The sequence below is a fragment of the Equus caballus genome, chromosome 30 (assembly GCF_041296265.1).
Source record: "Equus caballus isolate H_3958 breed thoroughbred chromosome 30, TB-T2T, whole genome shotgun sequence".
NCBI lineage: Eukaryota > Metazoa > Chordata > Mammalia > Perissodactyla > Equidae > Equus > Equus caballus.
This window is the reverse complement of record NC_091713.1, coordinates 12,009,595-12,032,215: the sequence shown is the minus strand read 5'-3', so window position 1 is coordinate 12,032,215 and position 22,621 is coordinate 12,009,595. Positions and strand designations below refer to the sequence as shown.

Here is a 22,621-nt window from a genome sequence, read left to right as displayed (position 1 = left end):
TTTGTTCATCGAATAAATGTTCATTGAGTGCCCATTATGGTTCAAGCCCTATTCTTAGCATGGCACAACCAATACTTTATAAGACAGTCCCTGTCTCACTTCTGGTTGTCGCATCCCATCCTTGTATCTACTCTCAAGTCAAGCTAAATTTGTTGCCAGATTTTGAACACTCCTGTGTGTTTCAAGTCTCTGTGTCTTTATAATACTATTCTCTTTGACTGAAATATCTTTTCACTATTTTCAAGACATCCAAGATTCATTTACACAATAGAACTTTCCTTGACACCCCACCTCTGTCCACTGAGTTTACAACACCCTCCATGGAACCCCACTAATCTGTGTAGTCTTGTAGCGATGATCACACAACGTCACAGCTGTTTATTTGATTAGTACTAGGGGGAGTACTTTGAAGCAGGGTATCATATTCATCTTTGTGTATTTGGAGCATAGCAGGAGTTTAATAATATATGATGAATAAAAAACATGAGTGAACATATGGTTTCACTTCACACAGAAGAAATGAGAGAAAGTCTGCAGAAAATGTAATTGAACTAGATTTTGATATATGAAAAAGACAGAAACTTAATTGTTGAAGGGGCCTATATCAGAGTTAAAAAGCAGAGAAAAGTGAATAAAAACTATTTATTGCACACTTTCTATATACTAGGTGCTTGGAATAATAGGAACTTGAAACTAATAGAAGTGTTCACAACACATTCAGCAGGTCTTGAGTTCCAGACTAAAGAACTTGGATTTTTTTTCTGTAAGTCAGGCAGTGAAAGAGATGCAATATTTTTTAGCAGAAGAATGGCATTATCAAAGCAAGTTTAGGGAATTTGACTGGCAACGCATGTGAAGTGTCCTAGACCAGTCAGAAAGAAAGCAGGGCAGCCAACACTTCTCCTGGTCGTGATCCAGGATTGAAGGATAAGGTCCTGAACTAGTTCAGTTTACAGCAAATTAAGGCAAAATTAGTGACTTGTTTCAGGACTTGGAGACTATTTCGGCATGGGGATGGCCAGTGGGAGAAATAAAAGAGAACTCAAGGTCTCTAGTCCAGGAGCATGTGAATAAATAGAATGATGAAAATACAAGCAGAAATGGGAGATTCAGGAAGAGGCGTTGATTTACCTGTTTTCAGCATAATTTACTTCTACATAAAATAGCAAAAAATATGTATTGAAATAGTTACGTATACCCAGTGAGCTACATCAGGCTGCATGAATGAAATTTTGTGTGAACTGAGATTCCATTTCCACCTCTTGGAGACTGGCTGAAGTTGCAGCCTACTCACCTGAGATCTGGCAAATGAGTTACATTAACAAAAGCTAGATAATTGCTGCTTGAGGCAAAATAGTTCAGAACTAATTTCAAAATAAACTTGATTATCAAGTTTGACAAGAATGTCCTAAAAGTTATGAAAGCATTAATACCCAACATTGATTTCAACACGCATGCATTTTTAAAATAACTTCAAGTGTTGAATCTAACTTGTATTCTTTTATAACTGTTCATTTTACAGCTGCCATTGGTTTAAAAGCGTTTGAGAAGATGGATTCATCTAGATCCTAGAGGAAGATCTGAGGGGAGGAAGGAAGGAAGGAAACCACTCACAGGAGTACGGGCATTACTAAGTGTTGTCTTCAACCTTATAGCCTGAGTTATCCTGAGGCAGGTCTTCTCTTTAAAAAGAGAAGGGGAACTCACTTTGTCAAATATGGATATGGTGATACTTGACCAGTGTTGAATTCCAGGTACCCAAATTTTATTCACCGCCTTTGGGCACTCTGCTCATTTTTCACATTTGAGCATCTATTTGGGGAACACATGTGAGCAGTCACTGAAAAATTTCCATTCTTTTGAAGAGTGTCAAACATTGGTTCCAGGATTCTAACTTTTTCTTAGTGTGAAAAATGATATAAAAATGCTCTTAGAGAAAGTTTAAAAAAAGTTTTTTTTCCTCTCTCTCTCTTTTTTTTTCTAGGCAGAAAGAAATACAAAGAAACCTAATTTGAAACTACATTTAATTCTGGAAACAGGAAACTTTCCTAGCCTAGTTTTGGGTACTTCTGTTACAGTCATATTTTCAGTTCATCTCTGAAAGAGTCAATTTGACCACTTGTCGATATCACTTAGCAAATGCTGCAGTAGCTTTATTTGTGTGAGCACCCCAATATACTTACGATTTTAAGTTAGAACAATATGAATTATTATTTTATGTTAAATGTATACTCAAAGTCACCATATTTACCTATTCTGCATCTATGATACCAAGACCTTAACTCCCAGTTAAGAGAGGTAGAAACAGAGAAAAAGAGAAAAATTCCAGCATCTTAATGGAACCAGAAGATTGAAAGAGAAATATGTCATCATAGTCATGTTGAGAACTATCATTCAAATTTAAAAGGGAGCATAATAGCCAGGAGGGGTCTAGGAAGGAATGGCATCTTTCTAGCAATTTGTCAGCCTTATGTTTAGTGAATAAATGAGCAGATCTGATAAAATTTTCATGTACAAATGTATATATCCAGAATTTTTGGGAGTTCCATTTATCGTTATTATTGAGGAGCTTTGAGTAACACGTAGGATATTTTGTTTTCTTTAAAAAAATTGTTGGCAAGAGAGCTATTGACTAGCTACAGTGTGAGACTAGCAAAGAAATGTCATGCTATGCTACACGCTAGGAGACAGAAGAAATAGCTCAGTGATTACAGCCTCTGGAAAGCTTAGACTCACACTAGGTTTTCCAGGACCCATACTCTAACAAGAGGATTGTCTCCTACTCCACGACTTTGCTAATGCTATTCCATCTCCACCTCTTTTCCCTTCAACTAATCCCAACTGACTCCATACAGTTCAGTTCATACATAACTACTCCAGGAAGCCTACTCTTCCCGTCCCACCTCACCTTCCCAGGTAAAGGGTTTCTCCTGTACGTCCTACTAATATCCTCATCATTCATTACACTTGTCAATGGTTTTAGCATCCTCTCTTAATTTTTTTCTGTCTTCCCCTTTGCATCATGAATTTCTTGAAGGCAGGCGTGTGTGCTATTCATCTTTGGATCCCAAACACCCAGACCAGGGCCTGACCCATAAAAGGTGATCAGTAAATGTTAAAAAAATGGATGAACAAACAGTAAGATTCCCCTCTCCATATCCTACTCTAAGAAAGTTTACAAAAGGATGGCATCATCATACAAAAACTATTTGACAGGCATTTAATTTTCAGCTACCATAATCACCCTTGACAGTGATAATTCTCCCTTTTAAAAGCTATCACTTTACCATTCCATCCATAAATAAAGCAAAAAAATCAAAGACCTCTAGACATCAGGATTATTTCCTCTGCCATGCTATGGACCCCAGTGGTGAAGGAGCTTCCCCAGCCCTGCCCCACCACAGAGAGGCAGCCTGGACCAGGCTCTGTCCTGAACCTGCGTTATCCCGTTACAGCCCGCACTCCCTCCACAGATTACAGCACACCCTCAGCTACAGGCGTCCCTCAGCTACAGCTATCCACACCCTGAACCTGAGGTAGAAGTTCACTAAAAGGAAAATGTTGTGAAACCTTGATGAATGTGATAGATGAGGACTTTGTAAGCAACCAAAATGTTATAATTTTGATTTGCGTCCTTTACAAAAATAATCTCTTTTTGTAATTTCTGCTAAAGCCATTAATGAAAACTTTGGCTCTTAACCACAGTGGAAAGGGCCCAAATATTCCTGAGGCAAAGACATTGACCTTTCCAATATATCTCTTTCAGGAAAATGAATAGGCTTTTTGCATTGCCTAAATGCTGTTGATCAGTGCTCAGAACCACGCAGACACAGTGTTGGCAATATGAATATATTATATTTAATGGCTACCATAAATAATCCACATTTTTGATAGGATAACTGTTCTCAAGATCTCTTGCTAAAAATAACACATTCTATAGATCTGGAAAATATTTTTCCAACCTTATTCCTACTTCCTTGAAATAGGTGCAATGACTGTCTGCCATCATACTGACTAAGTAGTATATAACGAACACTGACTGAGTTTCAATGGCGGTCTGGCTGGAGACCCACAGTTTTAAGGACAAGAAGAAAAGAATGCAGAGTGAAGCAGATTCAGTCATCCGGGATTCCCTTGAGGAAAGAAACTGTCTTACTCATTACATTTCCCCCATTCTCTGTGTAGTGCTTTACCACAGATCGCCGTTAAATGTTTATGGAAGGCATGGCTCAATGTTTACGGCCGTATACTTTACGCACAAAGGAGCCAAAACGCTGAAAAATCAGCTCTAACGGTATTTCCCATTCAGCATTTTATAACACCCCAGTGTATGTCTAATCGTTATAATTTTAAAATTCTTCATGCAAAAACAATTTTTAACTCAGTTTAATTTTAAAAACTGCAGACTTTCTTTAAGGCTTGAAAAATAAAGGTATTTTTTTTAAGCTAGCATATTACCCTTTTGTCAAGCTGAAAGAATGAACTAAATTTCTCCTTCATCTTTCAAACAAGTAACTGCTAATATCTAAGAACACCATTTTTTTCTCATGATTACTTGTGTCCGGCTTCCGATATATCCTGTCTAGTCTTAAATGTCACTGCACAACCATCATCAGTCTGAGGATTCAACAATTCCTCGGAAGTCCAAATCCTATAATAGAGTCTTTCTATCACTTTGTTACTAAGACACCCCAGGGTCCCCCATGGTGTGTGTTCTCCCTCACTGCAATGAGTCATAAACTCAACTTAATCATTGGTGTGTTACTAGTGGTCTTTGGCTGAATGGCAATGGATACTTTTTTTGTTGTTGGGATATAATTGACATATTACATTAGTTTCAGGTGTACAACATAAAGATTTGATATTTGTATATATTGCAAAATGACCACCACAATAAGTCTAGCTAACATCTATCACCATAAACAGTTACAGATTTTTTTTCTTGTGATGAGAACTTTTTAAATTTATTCTCTTGGCAACTTTCAAATATACAATGCAGTATTGTTAACTATAGTTGCCATGCTGTAAATTACATCTCATGACTTATTTATTTTATAACTGGAAGTTTGTAGCTTTTGGCCACCTTCATTCATTTTGATCACCCCCCACCTCCCACTCTGGCAACCACCAATCTGTTCTCTGTATCTACAAGTTTGATTTTTTAAAAATATTCTACACATAAGTAAGATCATATGGTATTTGTTGTTCTCTGACTTATTTTCCTTAGCATAATGCCCTCAAGTTCCATCCACGTTGTCACAAAAGGCAAGATTTCATTTTTTTGTGACTGAATGATAGTCCATTGTATATATATACACCAGATCTTCTTTATCCATGCATCCATCTATGCACACTTAGGTTGTTGCCATGTCTTTGCTGTTGTAAATAATGCTGCAATGAACATGGGGATGCAGATATCTTTTTGAGTCAGCGTTTCCATTTCCTTTGAATAAATATCCAGAAGTGAAATTGCTGGATCATATGGTAGTTTTATTTTTAATTTTTTGAGGAACCTCCATTGACACTTTCAAATAAGAAGTTAATAATATCGAAGATTAATACAACAGTAACAGAAAAAAATTGAGTTCTTTCATTAGGGCACTTTTGATTAAAAAGAGGTACCTGTAACGAAATGGAAAGGATGCATTTGAGCCTCAAGGACAAATGGAAGCAGGGCTCTGATGATGTCAGAAACTTCTCTCTTGCTCTCATGTTGGTTCCTTTCTGGACATATTTCTCTAAAAAACAGCCTTTGCTGTTTCCCATCCACAAAGTGGTCATGACGGTCCACAGCTTTTGGGTTTATATCTCCTCCACAGAAGGCAGCAGGCAGTTTGAGGCTGAAATCTCATACTACAATTCCTAACTCCTGATGGATGGTCTCAGCCTGGGGAAGGTACCCAATTTGCCCATCAACCAACTGTGGCAAGAAAGGTGGGATCAGAGGGCAAAAACATGGCTGTGCTGGGTGGGAGGAAAGATGGAAGGCGTTTCCAGAAAGAATAGGTGCTTGGCAAACAAACAATAGAAGTAAGCTACAGCTTCCTTCCAGTTCTTCAGCTTTTATATTTCCATCAGGAAAAAAAGCAAAAAGAGACGGGAGGTGGAGCTCAAAAGCATGTCAAGTTTTGAATGAAATGAACATTTTATTCTGTCTTGTTATGAATATAAATGTTTTCTATATGAAATTATTATATACCTGAAAAGCAGAGTGTAAATATATACATATATATATTTTGAGTGTGAATAAAGCCACACTTCATGTGCAAGTAAAAGAGCTATTCAAAAGAATTTCATGGTGTGTATGCGATTGTGTGTTTTGATAAGAGTATGTCTTTTTCAGTAAAGAATTTATTTTCTAAAACGAATAACTAACATACAATTAAGTATTGTTATGTTTGGATTTTTATATATCAGCTATATTTGGAGATTACACAGCTTTCATAGAATTAAAATTAACTTCTTTTTTTTTTAAAGATTGGCCGTGAGCTGACATCTGTTGTCAATCTTCTTCTTCATCTTCTTCTTCTTCCCAAAGCGCCCCCCGTACATAGTTGCATATTCTAGGTGTAGGTCCCTCTGGTTGTGCTATGTGGGATGCCACCTCAGCATTGCCTGATGAGTGGTGCCATGTCCATGTCCAGGATCCAAACTAGCAAAACCCTGGGCCGCCTAAGCAAAGGATGCGACCTTAACCACTTGGCCACAGGGCTGGCCCCTAAAATTAACTTCTAATCACAGTTTGAAACTGGATCAAACTTGTAATATAAAAGCACATCTTCTAATCTTCCATAGCTAATAACAGCCCTGAAATCCAGAGACCAATGGGAAAGTAATAAGCAAACAGAGTATATTCCTTTCAGTAAATCTGAGACACATTTTAAGCATTGGTCAACAACACTTTAAAAATGCAGAAAAGAGGACATTTAAATGCATTTGTAGATATGATGGCAAAAAGCAAATCATCTGGTTGACTACATTTTCGTCCCAGGTTCTTGCTCTTCAGAGTTTTATGGCCCTTGTCCTGAAAGCAGAGTTACAGAAAATATTGGCCTTTGTAAATATAACCTGAATCTTCAAATCAAAGGAATGAAAGCCCAAATATTCATAGCAATTACTGCTAGTGTGCTCTGAAGAATTATTTCTCTACCTTCTGGCAAAGCACAATGAAAACGAGTTAGAGTTATCGGGTAGAACGGCTAGGTTATTTAATCAAGATGATGGGAATTTATCTGGATTTTTAAATTTTGTTGTGTAAATTCCATAAATCATAAAAAGATTTCTTCAGACACTAAGCAAGGATTTTGTGCTTCTTCAAAGCCTGTGAAGCTTTAGAGATGGGCAGCAAAAACCAGCAAAGCAAGAAAGACGACAATAACGGGAGGATAAAGGATGTTGAAATGACTTGAAGGATTGTTTCTTACCCTCTCCCAGAGCCCAAGATGATTACTGATCAACCAGAGCAGCTTTTTCCAAATCGTGTTCTGAGAAACACTTGTGTCTCTGAAATTCGATGATGAGAGTAAGTGTGAGAAATTCTACAAATAAGGGCAAGGAAGGGAAAAAATGGTTCCTTGATGTAGGCTTTCTTACGATAAAAAGCACTGTAAAAAATCAAGAGAAGTTTGGGTTGTTTCCTCAGGATGGGGATATAGGATCCCTTTAAGGGACCATTTTATTTTATTTATTTCTCTGGTTCTGTAGTTCTTTAGACTCACAAGAAATGAAATAAGTAATAAGTGTGTATGTACCTAACAAATTGTTGTTAGTGCTGTCAAGTTGATTCCGACTCCTAGCCACCCTGTGTACAAAAGAGTGGAACCCCGCCCAGTCTTTTGTGCCATTCTCTCACCTTCTAGTGCTGTATCAGACAATGCTCTGCTGCTATTCATATGGTTTTCATGGCCAATTTTTTTTGGAAGTGGGTGGCCAGGTGCTTCATCCTAGTCTGTCTGAGTCGGGAAGCTCCGTTGAAACCTGTCCACCAGGGGTGACGCTGCTAGTTTTTGAAATCCCGGTGGCATAGCTTTCAGCATCACAGCAACATGCAACCACCACAGTATGACAACCGACAGATGGCTGGTGTGCTTCCTTGACCAGGAAATGACCCCAGGCAGCGGTGATAAGAGCAGCACCGAGTCTTAACCACCAGCCTGGCTTCTAAATATATATGTAACAAAAGAGGGGAAGTTTCAAATCAATAATCTGAACTCCCAACTCAAGAAAAAGAGAGTAAAATAAACCTAAATCGAGTAGAAGGAAGGAAATAATAAAGATAAGAGCATAAATCAATGAAATTGATAACAGAAAAACAGTAAGAAAATCAATGAAAGAAAGATCTGGTTTTTTAAAAGATCAATAAAATTGACAAATCTGTAGCAAGACTGACAAAGAAAAAAGAAAGAAGACACAAATTACCATTTTCAGGAATAAAACTGGGGAAATCAGTACAGACTCTGCAGAATCAAAAGGATAAAATAATACTACAGACTGTTTAACACGTATGATTTGAAAACTCACACAAAATGGATCAATTCCTCAAAGAACACAAACTACAAAAACTCACACAATAAGAAATGCATAATTTGACTGACCTGATAACTATTAAGGAAATTAAATTCATAATACAAAAGTCCCTAAACAAGAAATCTCCAGGTCCACATGCCCTCACTGGAGCATTCTGCAAAATGTTTTAAAAAAGAATTAACGCCAACTCTACATAATCACTTCAAAAATCGAAGAGGACGAACCTCCTCCCCATTAATTTTATGAAGATAATTTACCCTTATACCAAAGCTGGAAAAACAAAGTACAAAAAGAACACTACAGACCAATATCCCTCATGAATATGGATGTAAAAATCCTTAGCAAAATTTTAGCAAGTAGAATTCAGCAATATATAAAAGTAATTGTACACCAGGACAAATTGGGTTTATTTCAGTCATGCAGGCTGCTTAAATATTAAAAAATGAGTCAATGTAGTCCACCATTATAATAGGCTAAAAAATCACCTGATCATAGCAATCAATACAGTAAAGTCTTTAGACAAAGTTCAGCACTCATTCATAAAAAGAAATAAACACAAAAGATAGAAATAAAAGAGAAGTCTCTCAACTTGATAAAGAGCATTTACAAAAGAAGTGCAGCTTACATTGTACATAACAGTAAAAGACTGCAGGCTTTACCCTCAAGATTGGGAATAAGGCAAGCATTTATCTAACAGAAGGCTGTAGATTCCAGCTGGGACAACAAAGCAAGAAAAGGAAATAAAAGACACACATATCAGAAGGGAAAAATAAAAATCTTCCCCTATTTGCTGATGATATGATTTTCTACATAGAAAATCCCAAGGAATCTACAGATATAGGATATACAAAGAGTATGCAAAAGTCAATTGCATATAAAAAGTCAATTTCTATGTACCAACACTGAGCACGTGAATCTACACGTGTTTGTTACGTCTTCTTGGGGAATTAAGCTCTTTATTCAGTATCCCTCTTTATCCCTTATACTTTTCCTTGTAGTGAATTAAGCTTTGTATGGAATTAATATACCTACTCCAGCTTTCCCTTAATTAAACTTTGCATGATATATCTTCTATCCTTTCACTTTCAACCTGCTGATGCTGTTATATTTGAAGCGAGTTTCTTGTACGAAGCATGGAGTTGGGTCATGCTTTTTATCTACTGTGCCAGCCTCCCTTAACTTGTGTATTAGGCAATTTACATTTAATGTAACTATTGATATGTTAAGGCTTAAGTCTGACATTTTATTTTTCGTTTTCTGTTTTTTCTATATGGCTTTCTTGGCTCTGTGTTCTTTTTTTTGCCTTCCTGTGGGTTGTGTTAACATTTTTTTTAGAATTCATTTTGATTTATTTAAGTGTTTTTGAGGGTATCACTTTGTATAGCTTCTTATAGTTGATGCTAAAATTACATCGTATATACATAACTTATCACAGCCTACCAGTTTGAGTGAAGGATAGAAATTTTACATTCTTTCGTGTCCCTTTAATCTACAGTTTGTAATATCTTTTAAGTAATTATTATACATATATTTAGAACCATATCAGACTTTGTTATATTTTTTCTTCAACAAACAATTTAGAAAACTAAAGAAAGGAAAATCTATTGTATTTGTCTATATATTTATTACCATGTTTTTCTTCTTTTCTGGTGTTTCAAGTTTCCTTCTTTTATTGTGTCCTTTCAACTCAGAAAACTTCCTTTAGCCATTATTTTAGAGTAGGTCAGCTGGTGATAAATTCTTAGTTTTCCTTCATCTGAGGATGTTTTTATTTCCTCTTTATTTATCAAGAAAACGTTTGGTGGGCATAGGATCCTGGGTTGACAATTATTTTCTTTTAGCATTTGAAAAGTTTTGTGCCATTTAATTCTGTCTTCCATAGTTTCTGATGATAAATCTGTGATCATTCAACTTTTTTCCTTCCAGTTATGGTGTCATTTTTCTCTGGCAGCTTTCACAGTATTTGTTGTTGTTGTCTGTAGTTTTCAGAAGTTTAATAATGATGTGTCCTGGTGTGGATTTCATTGGCTTTATGTATTCTGTGTGGAGTTCTCTCAGCTTTTTGATACGTTTTGTCTTCTGCTATGTTTGGGAAATTTTCAGCCATTATTTCTTTGAGTACTTTTTTACCCTAATTTTGTTTTTCTTCTCCTTTCAGGACTCTGAAGGCACAAATGTTAGATCTTTTTCTATAGTCTCACAAGTCTCAGAGGCTGTGTTCATTTTTGTCAGTCTATTTTCTCTGTGTTGTTCAGGTTAGGTAATTTCTATTGTTCCACCTTCCATTTCATTGATTCTTTTCTCTGCCTTATCCATTTTGTTGTTAAGCCCATCCATTGAGCTTTTCTGTTTGGTTATTTATTTTTCAGTTTCAAAATTTCCACTTGGTGGTTCTTTATAGCTTATGTTTCTTTGCTGAAAATTTCTATTTCTTTTCTGAGGCTTTCTAGCTTTTTATTTGTTTAAAGCTTACAATTGCTTGCTGAAGAATTTTTATCATAGCTGTTTCCAAGTCTTCGTAAGATAATCTAGCATCTCTGTCACCTCGGTGTTGGCATTATTAATTATTTTTCCATTAAGTTTGAGATATCCCTGGTTCTTGGTATGACGAGTGATTCTTGATTGAAACCTGAAATTTTTTATATTATGTTATAAGACCTTGGAACTGTGTGAACCATGCCTGGGATGGGGACCCAAACACGGGTGCCGGCCTCCTCTGGGTGAGGAGCATGCCCTCCTCCTCCTTGAGAGGGCCAAGCAGGAGCTAGGATGTGGCTTGGGCAGTGAATAGCCTTCAGCTAGAAGAATAAAAGGAAGCCAGTCAAGTTGACCACTATAAATGACTGGGTAGAGTTAGATGCCAAAACCTAGCAAGTGACAGAGTGCTCCTGTGCCTTGGCATATGCACACCAAGGAGGCCTGACTCTGTGGCAGGTGGCGGGACAGCATTCACAGATTTGGGATCTGAAACGCAATGCTTCCGTGAAACCAACACCAGAACGTGACCATCGCATAAACATTTGATGAGTATTTCTTAAATGAATGATTAACAGAATGTTTCTCCTCCTAGGCATAGTTCTACACAATTTAAAAAATATTTTAATTTACTTTGATATTTGGTATTTTAATCACTCGGAAGTTTGGTTATCTGAGGCTGAAGTACGAAATTATCCGCTACATGAAGTCGTAGCTCCATGTTAAGGTTTTTTCCCCTCAAACCTGATTTCTTCCCCTTCAAAATGAAGACATTCTTTATGCGATGTGTCCTTGCTCTTTTTATTGAGGTGTTCTCTCTATTGCATTTTTCTCTCTGTATATTAATAGTTTTAATTAGCAGATATACTTTAAGAAATAAGCAGATTTCTCTTTCTATGCTGGCGCACTTATTATACTAGTGAAAGGAAAATGTAGACTGTGGTACTTGCTCTGTCGCATGGTCTGATCACAGTGGTTCTCAACCCTTATTCCTCTCTATAATCACTTGCGGAAATTTGAAAACTATATGTGCCTAGACACTACCCACAAATCTCCTGATTCAATATTCTGAAAAATCTTCCCAGTTGTTGTTAGTTTTGAAAACCAATGTTCTAATGCAAACATGTTTGCTAATTTTGATTAAATGGCCTCATAGAAGTTCTGTTTTTACTGATAAGAGGACAAAGGCAGCTTTACTTATAAAGAATTAATCTGGTAGACTGTTGTCAATTGAATCAACCAAGTGATCATAATTCAAATAGACTCTCACTTTGCTCTATTTACTTTTGAGAACTGTTTCACTAATTTTGTTCACAAGATCTTAAAGTCACTTTTAGAAAATTTATTTTGTTTTGTGTAAGGGAAACATCTAGAAAAAATTGAAATGTTTGTTTTAATTATATTTTATATTTTAATTTGATAGAAGACAAGAATTTTAACTTATAAAATAAGTTAACAAAATAAATAAGTTATAAAATTATGCTGAATGAGAGAAGACAAATAAGAGTTCACATTATATGATTATAATTACATAAAATTATATGAAATGCAAATTAATCTAGATTGACAAGAAACAGATGGCTGGTGACTGGGTCTGGGGTGAGGAGAGAAGAACAAGGAGGGTGGGTTTCCAAGGGGCACAGGGAGACTTTTGGGGGTGATGCAAATGTTTACTATCTGGATTGTGGTGATGGTTTTAGGCATGCATTCATATGTTAATCCTATAAAATTTTACACTTTAAAACATTGCTATATGTTAATTATACCTCAGTAGGTATGAAACAATAAAGCTGGAAAGAAAGAAAGGAAAAAAGGAAGGAAGGTAGGAAGGCGGCAAGGAAGAAAGGGAGAAAGACAGAAAAGAAAGAAAGAGAAAGAAAGAAAGAAAGAAAGAAAGCAAAATTCCAAACCGCCTTAGTCATGTCTTAATGAGAATCAAATGGTAAGATGAAAACTTTTTTTTCACCATCCAATGGTCCAGAACTCTGCAGTCCAATAAGTAGGCATATGTAGCTATGAAAATTCAGCTAAATTAGATTAATTAATTAGATTAATTAATTAGTTAATTAATTAAATTAGTTAATCAAGTGGGATTTATTTCAGGAATGCAGGAATGGTTCAACATCCACAAATCAATCAATGTGATTAATTAATTAATTTAATTAACCATATTAATGAAATGAAGGGTAAAAATCATATGATCATCTCAACAGATGCAGATGAAATTAAAATTTCAATTCCCCAGTCACACTAGCCCCACATCAAGTGCTCAATATCCACATGTGGCTACTGGCTACTGTATTGGACAGTGCAAATCTAGAACACTTGCATCACTGCAGAAAGTCTATTGGACAGAACTGGTCCACATATTACAGTGTTATAGAAATAATTCTCTGGATATCTGTGTGTGTATGTGTGTGTGAGAGTTTGTGTGTTTTCACAGGGTAATCCTTACTTTTTCAAAATGTGATTATGCATGTGAAAATAAATAGTACAGAACTTTACACAACACAGTCATACAACAGCAACAACAAAAATATGTTACTATCTCTCCCATTCAAGTTGGGAAGATCATTTCTGTGAAGTAAGTGTAAGAAGTAAATTGAGGGAATTAAAAAAAGTGCCCCAAACCAAAAACAAGACATGGTTGTTTAAATTAGCTATAGAGGAGAAAAGAAAATTTAAAAAATAGAATAGTAATGATAATAGTTTTCTAAACAAGATATAAAACCTCAAAGCTATAAAATAAATGAGCAATAAACATGAATTAGTATAAATGAAGAAATTTCTAGAAACATACAACCTCACAAGAATAAATCATAAAAATAGAAAATCTGAATAGACCAATTACTAGTAAGGAGATTGAATCAGTAATCAAAAATCTCCCAACAAACACAAGGCCAGGAGCAAACAACTTCACTGGTAACCTCTACCAAACATTCAAGGAAGAATTAATACCAATCCTTCCTGAACTCTTCCAAAAAAGTAGAAGAGAACACTTCCAAACTCATCTTACAAGGCCAGCATTACCCTGATATTCAAACAAGACTAGGACACCACCAGAAAAGAAAATTACAGGCCAATATCCCTGATGAACATAGATACAAAAATCTTCAACAAAATATTAGCAAACAAAATTCAACAATACATTAAAAGGATTATACACCATGATCAAGGGGGATTTATTTCAGGAATACAAGGATGGTTCAACATCCATGAATCAATCAACGTGATACACCACATTAATAAAATGAAGGCTATAAGTCACATGATCATCTCAACAGAAGCAGAAAAAGTATTTGACAAAATTCAACATCCATTTATGATAAAAAAAAACTCACCGAGTGGGTATAGAGGGAACATACCTCAAAATAATAAAAGCCATAAATGATAAGCCCACAGCTAACATCATACTCAATGGTGAAATGCTGAAAACTGTTCCTCTAAGATCAGGAACAAGACAAGGATGCCCATTCTCACCACTTTTATTCAACATAGTATTGGAAGTTCTAGCCAGAGCAATTAGTCAAGAAAAAGAAATAAAAGGCATTCAGATTGGAAAGGAAGAATTAAAACTGTCACTATTTACAAATGTCATGAAATTACATATAGAAAACCCTGAAGATGCCACCAAAAAACTGTTAGAACTAATAAATGAACTCAGTAAAGTTGCAGGATACAAAATCAATATACAGAAATCTGTTGTGTTTCTATACATTAATAACAAGCTCTCAGAAAGAGAAATTAGGCAACAATCCCATTCACAATAGCATCAAAAAGAATAAAATATCTAGGAATAAATTTAACCAAGGAGGTGAAAGACCTGTTCACTGAAAACTATAAGACATTGATGAAAGAAATGGAAGAAGAAGACACAAAGAAATGGAAAGATATTCTGCACTCATGGATTGGAAGAATTAATATTATTTTATCAAAATGTCTACACTACCCAAAGCAATCTACAGATTTAATGCAATCTCTAGCAAAGTTCCAATGGCATTCTTCACAGAAATAGAACAAACAATCCTAAAATTTGTATGGAACCCCAAAAGACCATGAATAGCCAAAGCAATCTTGAGAAAGAAGAACAAAGCCAGAGGCATCACACTCCCTGAATTCAAACTATATTACAAAGCTCCAGTAATCAAAACAGCATGGTATTGGCATAAAAACAGACACATAGATCAATGGAACAGAACAGAGCCCAGAAATGAATGCATGCATATATGCCCAATTAATTTTACACAAAGGAGCCAAGAATATACAATGAGGAAAGGACAATATCTTCAATAAATGGTGTTGGGAAAACTTGACAGCCACATGCAAAAAAATAAAACTCTACCACTATCTTACACCATACATAAAAATTAACTCAAAATGAATTAAAGACTTAAATATAAAACTTAAAATCACAAAACTCCTAGAAGAAAACATAGGTGGCAAGCTTCTTAACATTGGTCTTGGTAATGGTTTTTTGGATTTGACATCAAAAAGGCAACAGAGCAAAGGCAAGAAAATAAAAAACCAACAAAGTAAGAAGCTTCTGCGTAGCAAAGGAAACCATCAACAAAACGAAAAGGCAACTTACTGAATTGGAGAAAATATTTCCAAACAATATATCTGATAAGGTGTTAATATCTAAACTATATAAAGAACTCATATAACTTGATAGCAAGAAAAACAAAAAATCTGATTAAAAATGGGTGGAGCATCTGAATAGACGTTTTTTCAAAGAAGACATACAGATGGCCAAGAGATACAGGAAAAAGATTCTCAACACCACTAATCATCAGGGAAACACAAACCTAAACCACAATGAGATATCACCTCATTGTGAGATAACACCTGTTAGAATTGCTATTATCAAAAAAAACAAGAAACAACACATATTGGCGAGGATGTGGAGGAAAGGGAACCCTTGTGCTCTGTTGCTGGGAATGTAAACTGGTGCAGCTACTATGGAAAACAGTATGAAGGTTACCCCCAAAATTAAAAATAGAACTACCATCTGATCCAGCAATACCACTTTTGGGTATTTATTTAAAAAAAAACAAAAACACTAATTTGATAACATATGTGCACCCCCACATTCATTGCAGCATTATTTATAATAGCCAAGCTATTGAAACAACCTAAGGGTCTATCAATGGATGAATGGACAAAGAAAATGTGTGTATATTCAACCATAAAAAAGAATGAAATCTTTCCATTTGTGACAACAAGGATGGACCTCAAGGGCATTATGCTAAGTGAAATAAGTCAGACAGAGAAAGACAAATACGATATGATCTCTTTTATACATGGAATCTGAAACAAAACAAAAAACCCCAGCAAGCTCATGGATACAGAGAACAGATTGGTGTTTGCCAGAGATGGGAGGTGGGGGGTGGGTCAAATAGGTGAAGGGGGCAAAAGGTACAAACTTTCAGTTCTAAAATAGTAAGTCACGGGGATGTAATGTACAACATGGTGACTATAGTTAACAATACTGTATTGCATAGTTGAAAGTTGTTCAGAGAGTAGATCTTAAAAGTTCTCAGCAGAAGAGAAAGAAATTCTGTAACTATGTAAGATGTTAACTAGATTTATTGTGGTGATCATTTAGCGATGTATACAAATATTGAATCATTATGTTGTACACATGAAACTAATATAAATGCTGTATGTCAGTTATAACTCAACGAAAAAATTTCAAAAATAATTTCTACACAGAGAAAAGGCATATAGACAAAGTAAAATTATAAAGAACAATTGTGAAGTTTTTGCGATCAACTTGAAAGAAGGAGGTATTTCCTCCAAGTTGTCTTCTCAGCACGCATCCTCTTGATGTTACATTTTATAGTTATTGACAGTAGATTTTTCAGGTGTTCTTTTTCATCTCCACTAGATTATAAGTTTCATGAAGGCAAGGATTTTATCTGCCTTGTTCATGGCTGAATCTTCAGTGCCTAAACTAGTATCTGTCATATGGTAAGAATTCAATAAATGGATGAATATAAATTTAAGACTTTGAGAAAATAGCAAAGACCAGCAGCCCAAGAGCAAAGCAGACATAAATATGAACGAGACATTCACTAAAAATTAATGGTCCATATTAAATGATGAACAATCTCACTCATACTTAAATTCTAATTAAAACAACATGTATAAACATTTTCACTCAACCCATTCCAAAATGAAAAAAGAAATTTCAGAATACACCATTTTGAGGAAGGAATAGGGAACCATAATTTTCATACACTTGTTAGTTCAGTCTCTTTGCAGGATTATTTTGTATTATTTATAATATTATCGCTATCACTTACCTTATAGGTCAGTAAATCCACTATTTAAAAATTTGCCCTATTGATATGCATGTGCATGAAGATATACACTCATACACACACACAAATATGCTCATTTCAGCATTGTTCATAAGAACCAAAAAAAAAAAAGTGCCAATACAGCCTGATATTCTGGTATTCTGAGCAAATGAGTGTACCTTCCTGAGTGCCAAGCTTACTCTTAGAAAAGGACTTGAGTGGAGAGGATAACAGAATCCCATAAACACTTTATGGGAATTGATTATTTTGTCCTAACTGGGGATTCTCAGTTTGCATTAGAACATAATTACTACAAAAAACATGAGCCAATTCTAAATCCTCATGAAGGAGCTCTCCCCCTCACACCTGCACCTGCCTCCAGAAAAGTGTTACGGGAATCCACTCACCTGATCATTAAACCAAATTCATTTAGCACTTTTCTGGGCAGCAGGAGAGACTAACACAAAAGAAGCATCCTTTCTACCTGGAAGAAGCTCACTGCCTAGTAAGGGCAGGGAGTTGTACAACGAGGAGAAAGTTGGACCATTCTAATCCTGTGCCTTTACTCCAATACAGGGCTGGAAATCCTCAAGAATCCACACAACTCACAGACTTCCATTACAAATTTATAGTCTTCCATCTCAGCCTTTTTTACTGATACTCAGTAATTCATTTTCCACCCATTCAATCGTTTATTTATTTGTTCACTCCTCAATCATGGGTACATACTATGCAATAATGGGGACACTGCCACCCTGGAGAGAAAAGGTGAAAAGCATATGATGCTAACTCTCAGAGAACTCATTCAACGGTAGTTGAAGCAAGGAAATAGCTGAATATATTACAATGTGGTAAATGTTTTGATAGACCTAAGACCAGCCCTCTCTGGAGTAAGTACAGGGATATCTAACACGGATTAAGAGAGAAGGAAGGCGAGGAAACATCAGGAACTCATGGTCATGGTCAGCTCCTCTCCCATTCTCTATGGTGTCTGTTCCAGTCTTTCACTTCTAGCTCAAATTTCTCAACTACTTCTCTGAGGTTGCTGACAATGAAAGTGAACACAGAAGTTGAAATTGGCTAAAACTGATAGCCCTACTTTTACTGAGGTATAAGTTACATACACCAAAACACACAGATTTTAAGTATAAAATCTGATAAGTCCTGACAAATGTACACACCACCTCAACTAAGATACAGAACACTTCCATCATTGTAGTAATTTACATGATCCCTTCTAGTCAAGATGATCTCAGGCCCTGACAGAGAGAGTGAGTGTTCTTATTTCTGTCACTATGTTTCAGTTCTGCCTGTCCCAGAATTTCATAAAGCAAAATCTCACAGTATGTGCTTGCTTGGGCCTGGCTCCTCTTGCTCAACATACTGTTTTTGATAGTCATTCATATGATTGCATGGATCAGCGCTCCTTCTAACTGCTGCGTTGTCTCCATTGTATGAATATACTACAATTTGTTTATAGACTTTGGGGTTGTTTCAACTTTATGGTCATTGTAAATAAAACCAAACACTTATGTACATATCTTATTGGACAAATGTTTTGATTTTCTTTTCTTTTTTTGTGAATACCTTTCCCATGCTTTTGACAAACATGGAATGTGGTATTTCTGAACCTTCAAAGTTAGAAGGTGGGCATAAAACCCCCAGTGTTGTCAGTGGGCCAATAAATATCAATCTGATACTCAAGTGGCCTGAATTATCACCTCCCCTTGCTTCTCATTTCAATTAAAAATGGAGTTTCACAAGTTTTAACTCCATCGACTTACTGTCTCCACACGTATAAATTTGTCTGTCTTTTGATCTCCCCTCTCCTATTTTCTCCCAGGTTCTGAGGAAGAGGGTTCCACTCTCCCATCCTAGGGGAATCCCTCTTTATCTTATTTTCTTCCATCTCCTCACAGGCTTGACTGTACTTTGCCCTCCAGTCTTTTTCATACTAAAAAAAAATGAAGCTTGTTGGATAACAATAAGGCGCTCAGACTCTAGCAAGTGAGAAAACATTGTACAAATAATCCTACAATTCAACATATAACTGCAGAGGCAAATAATGTGAATGAAAACTAAAGGGGACAATAAAAGATTAAAACAAAAGATCCTGGTTTAGTCTGGGAGCCTGGGAGGCCCGTCTGAACACTTGCACAGAAAATGAGGAGCCCACATTTGAGAGGGAATGACGCATAAGGAAGGTCCTCCGAAGGGAGAGGACGGAATTAGAATCAAAGGACAAGGGATTTTATTTAGGCAGGAAATGAATCAAAACCCTTTTTCTGAGATGGAAAGAAAGATTGTGACTAGAAAGTGAAAGTGTGTTGGAAGTGTGGAAATTGGTATGTGTATGTCTCAGGTTTTCCTGTGAACCAGGAGGCACGGCAATTTTTTGAGGAGATTTGGAATTTGAAAAAAGAAACATGGAATTGGAAGTGCCGCTATGAGAAGTGGGAGAGGTTGCTGACAGAAGATTAGTAGAAGGTTTGTTGTGTGGCCCCGACAGCCCAGGTGAGGTTGGGAAGTGGGTGATTTGGGCTCTGAGACCTCCACCAGCCACGCTTGCCATGCAGGCACAGCTCACAGAGAAAGCAGGAGGTTTTCAAGGAGTGTGTAGCACAAGAACAGCCCTGGAGGCCATTCAGGGGTCTAGAGAGTTGAGAAAAATTGTTGAAAGAATAAGAGGAGATTCAAAAGTCTTGAAGTGATAATAAAGTTAGGGAAATTTTCTCTCCTCCTGCCCCATGTCAAACACACAAATACGTGACGTATGGGCAAATGGCCAATCTTTGCTGTATATGGCTGCAAAGAATGCAGTATCCTTCAGGAAAGACCAACTTTCTGTTAAGGCCAGGCATCTAACAGAATTTTCTATAAAGAGACTGAAGCTGTAAGGCGGTTTCTGTATATAAGCAAGATTCAGTAACTGAGATCAGACTTTTTAGTTTTGTCTCCTCTTGAATGACGGAGATGCCAGAAAGTGACCTAGACCAAAACACTTCAAATTTTAATGTGCATATGAATTGCACTGTTAAAATTGTGTTAAAATGCAGATTCTGATTCAGTAAATCTATTTCGGGGCTGGAGATTCTGCATTTTTGATAAGCTCCCAGGTGATGTTGCTGCTGCTGGCCCTCAAGTAGTAAGGACCTGGATCACCTGAGGAGTGTAAATCAATTCTGAGTGACTTAATGTGGCTTTTGTGTTTGAGAATCAAGGAAGGGAAGCTGCCAGATCTCAGAGAAAGAACAAAAGGAACACAGAAGGTCCTTTGGGTCTCTATGGTAAAGGAGTTTACACTGATCTGAATTTCAAGACTACTCAAGAGCTTTGGAGATTATAGTTCCAATCAGAGGTGCCATTTGCAAATTGCCCAGTCATTATTGAGTTGAGAACAACTGGCAACATCAGCTGGTACTGTGGGGACAGACTGACATATGACCCAGGGATGGGAAGTGGACACCACTGTCACCTTTATAATTGAACAGGCCTGTTGGAAGGCATACTATAAATGGTTGGGAGAAGTGCCAGCAATGGGGGATGAACTGGAAAGCAGAGGATTGGGTAGGATGAAAGTGCAAAACTCAAGAGTTAAGTAAATATTACGGGCTGAATTGTTTACCTCCAATTCCTATGGGGAAGTCCTGACCTCCCAGTACCTCAGAATGTGACTGGAGAGGGGGCCTTTAAAGAGGTAATTAAGGTTAAACAAGGTCATTAGGGTGGGCCCTAATCCAATATGATTGGTGTCCCTATAAGAAGGGGACATTAAGACACATGTGCTCAGAGGCAAGACCATGTGAAGACAGGGAGAAGATGGCCATCAATAAGCCAGAGAGAGACCTCACCTGAAACCAACCCTGCTGACACCTTGATTTCAGACGGCCAGACCCAGAACTTGGAGACAACAAATTTCTAATGGCTAAGCCAGCCAGCCTGTGGAACTTTGTTACAGCAGCCCTAGCAAACTAACAGAGTAGATGAGATGGCATTTGAGTAGTGCCTAGAATAACGAGATAAGAGGCTTGGTGTGACTTTCTGGGCTTGAGTATCCGAAGAGAACTTTTCTCTGAAGGGATTACCCGTTGGTGCCGTGAATGGATATCTGATGATGACAGCAGTGCACAGTCTGCGTGCTTCTTAAAGAGCCAAAGGATTGGGACCCCTCTATGGATTAATATTTGCAACAAAATACAAACGTTTAAATAGATGTGAATGTTGTAGGCAAAACCATTTAGCAACACATGTTTTTGTGTTCCTAACTCAAACACATCAGAAGAAAGTCCCATATGGATTAAGAACTCTGCCTGTAATGAACTCTATCTGGCAAGTTCGACACCAGAAAGGAACAGTGGATCATTTGTAATGGCAAGAATAAGCCTGCATTTTGGGCTATGTTATTCTCTCTCCTCCCTAGAGGAGAAGGGCAAGAAGCAGACATTAAATTAAAACCCATAGATCAAAAGCTTAACTTGTCTTCTAGAAATGCATCTGCACATTAGTTAACATTCATAAGACCGGCCCCTCTGTGGTTTTGTGGCTTTCAAGTTAATGTTTTTCTCTCCCAATGCTCCAATTTCCTGCTGATCCTATCAGTGGGTCTCATCTGGAATCTCAGATGTCATAACAGGAAAAACATGCATCTGGCTCCTGAGGAAGAAGTGATGAGTCCATCAGAGTCTTGATCCTCTCATCGGAAATGCTGCCACCATCTTTCTTCCCACATGGGTTTCTCTTCTGTTGACATGGGCCCTATGCCTGGTAAAGCTGTATAATGAGACAGTTTTCATAATTCATAAATAATCAGCACAGAGGTTGTTTTGGCCTCTACTGGAACTATATATGTTTTATTTTAACTAGAACTGAGTATATAACTCTAGCGATATAAAAGGGAAGTTTGTGTTGTCTCAACCAGAGAAAAGCCTGCAGAGGAGAGCTGAGGGAGCATGCCCCAGGGGAGAATTAATCCTTCTGAGTTAATCTAAGAAACATAAAAGGATTCTGCTTTTTTATTTTTATTTTTTGAGTTCTTGGATTGCAACATTCAGCAGAAAGTACTGGTTGACTGCCAAAGAAGAACAGAACTCATCATTGCAGAAGAATCCAGATAGGTTTGGGGATCTGAAGGCAGAATGATGCTTCCTAGTACCAGGGACGGGAACAGCCTCATGGAATGACCTACAGCAAAGTGGAGCAGCCTCAGTAGAGGAACAATGAAATCTGACCATGTTTGCTCAAGGGGGACCTGTGGTAGATGGAAGAGAGCTAAACAGGCCCTGGGGCCCTTGCACACCAGGCATGGAAGCCAGATGAGA

At 36.9% G+C, this 22,621-nt stretch overlaps 1 protein-coding gene across 9 annotated transcripts in view; it reads right to left on the bottom strand.

Moving 5' to 3' along the window:
* Positions 1 to 22,621, bottom strand: part of RGS7 (regulator of G protein signaling 7) — a 487,753-nt gene that overhangs the window by 166,955 nt on the left and 298,177 nt on the right. The window lies entirely within an intron of this gene.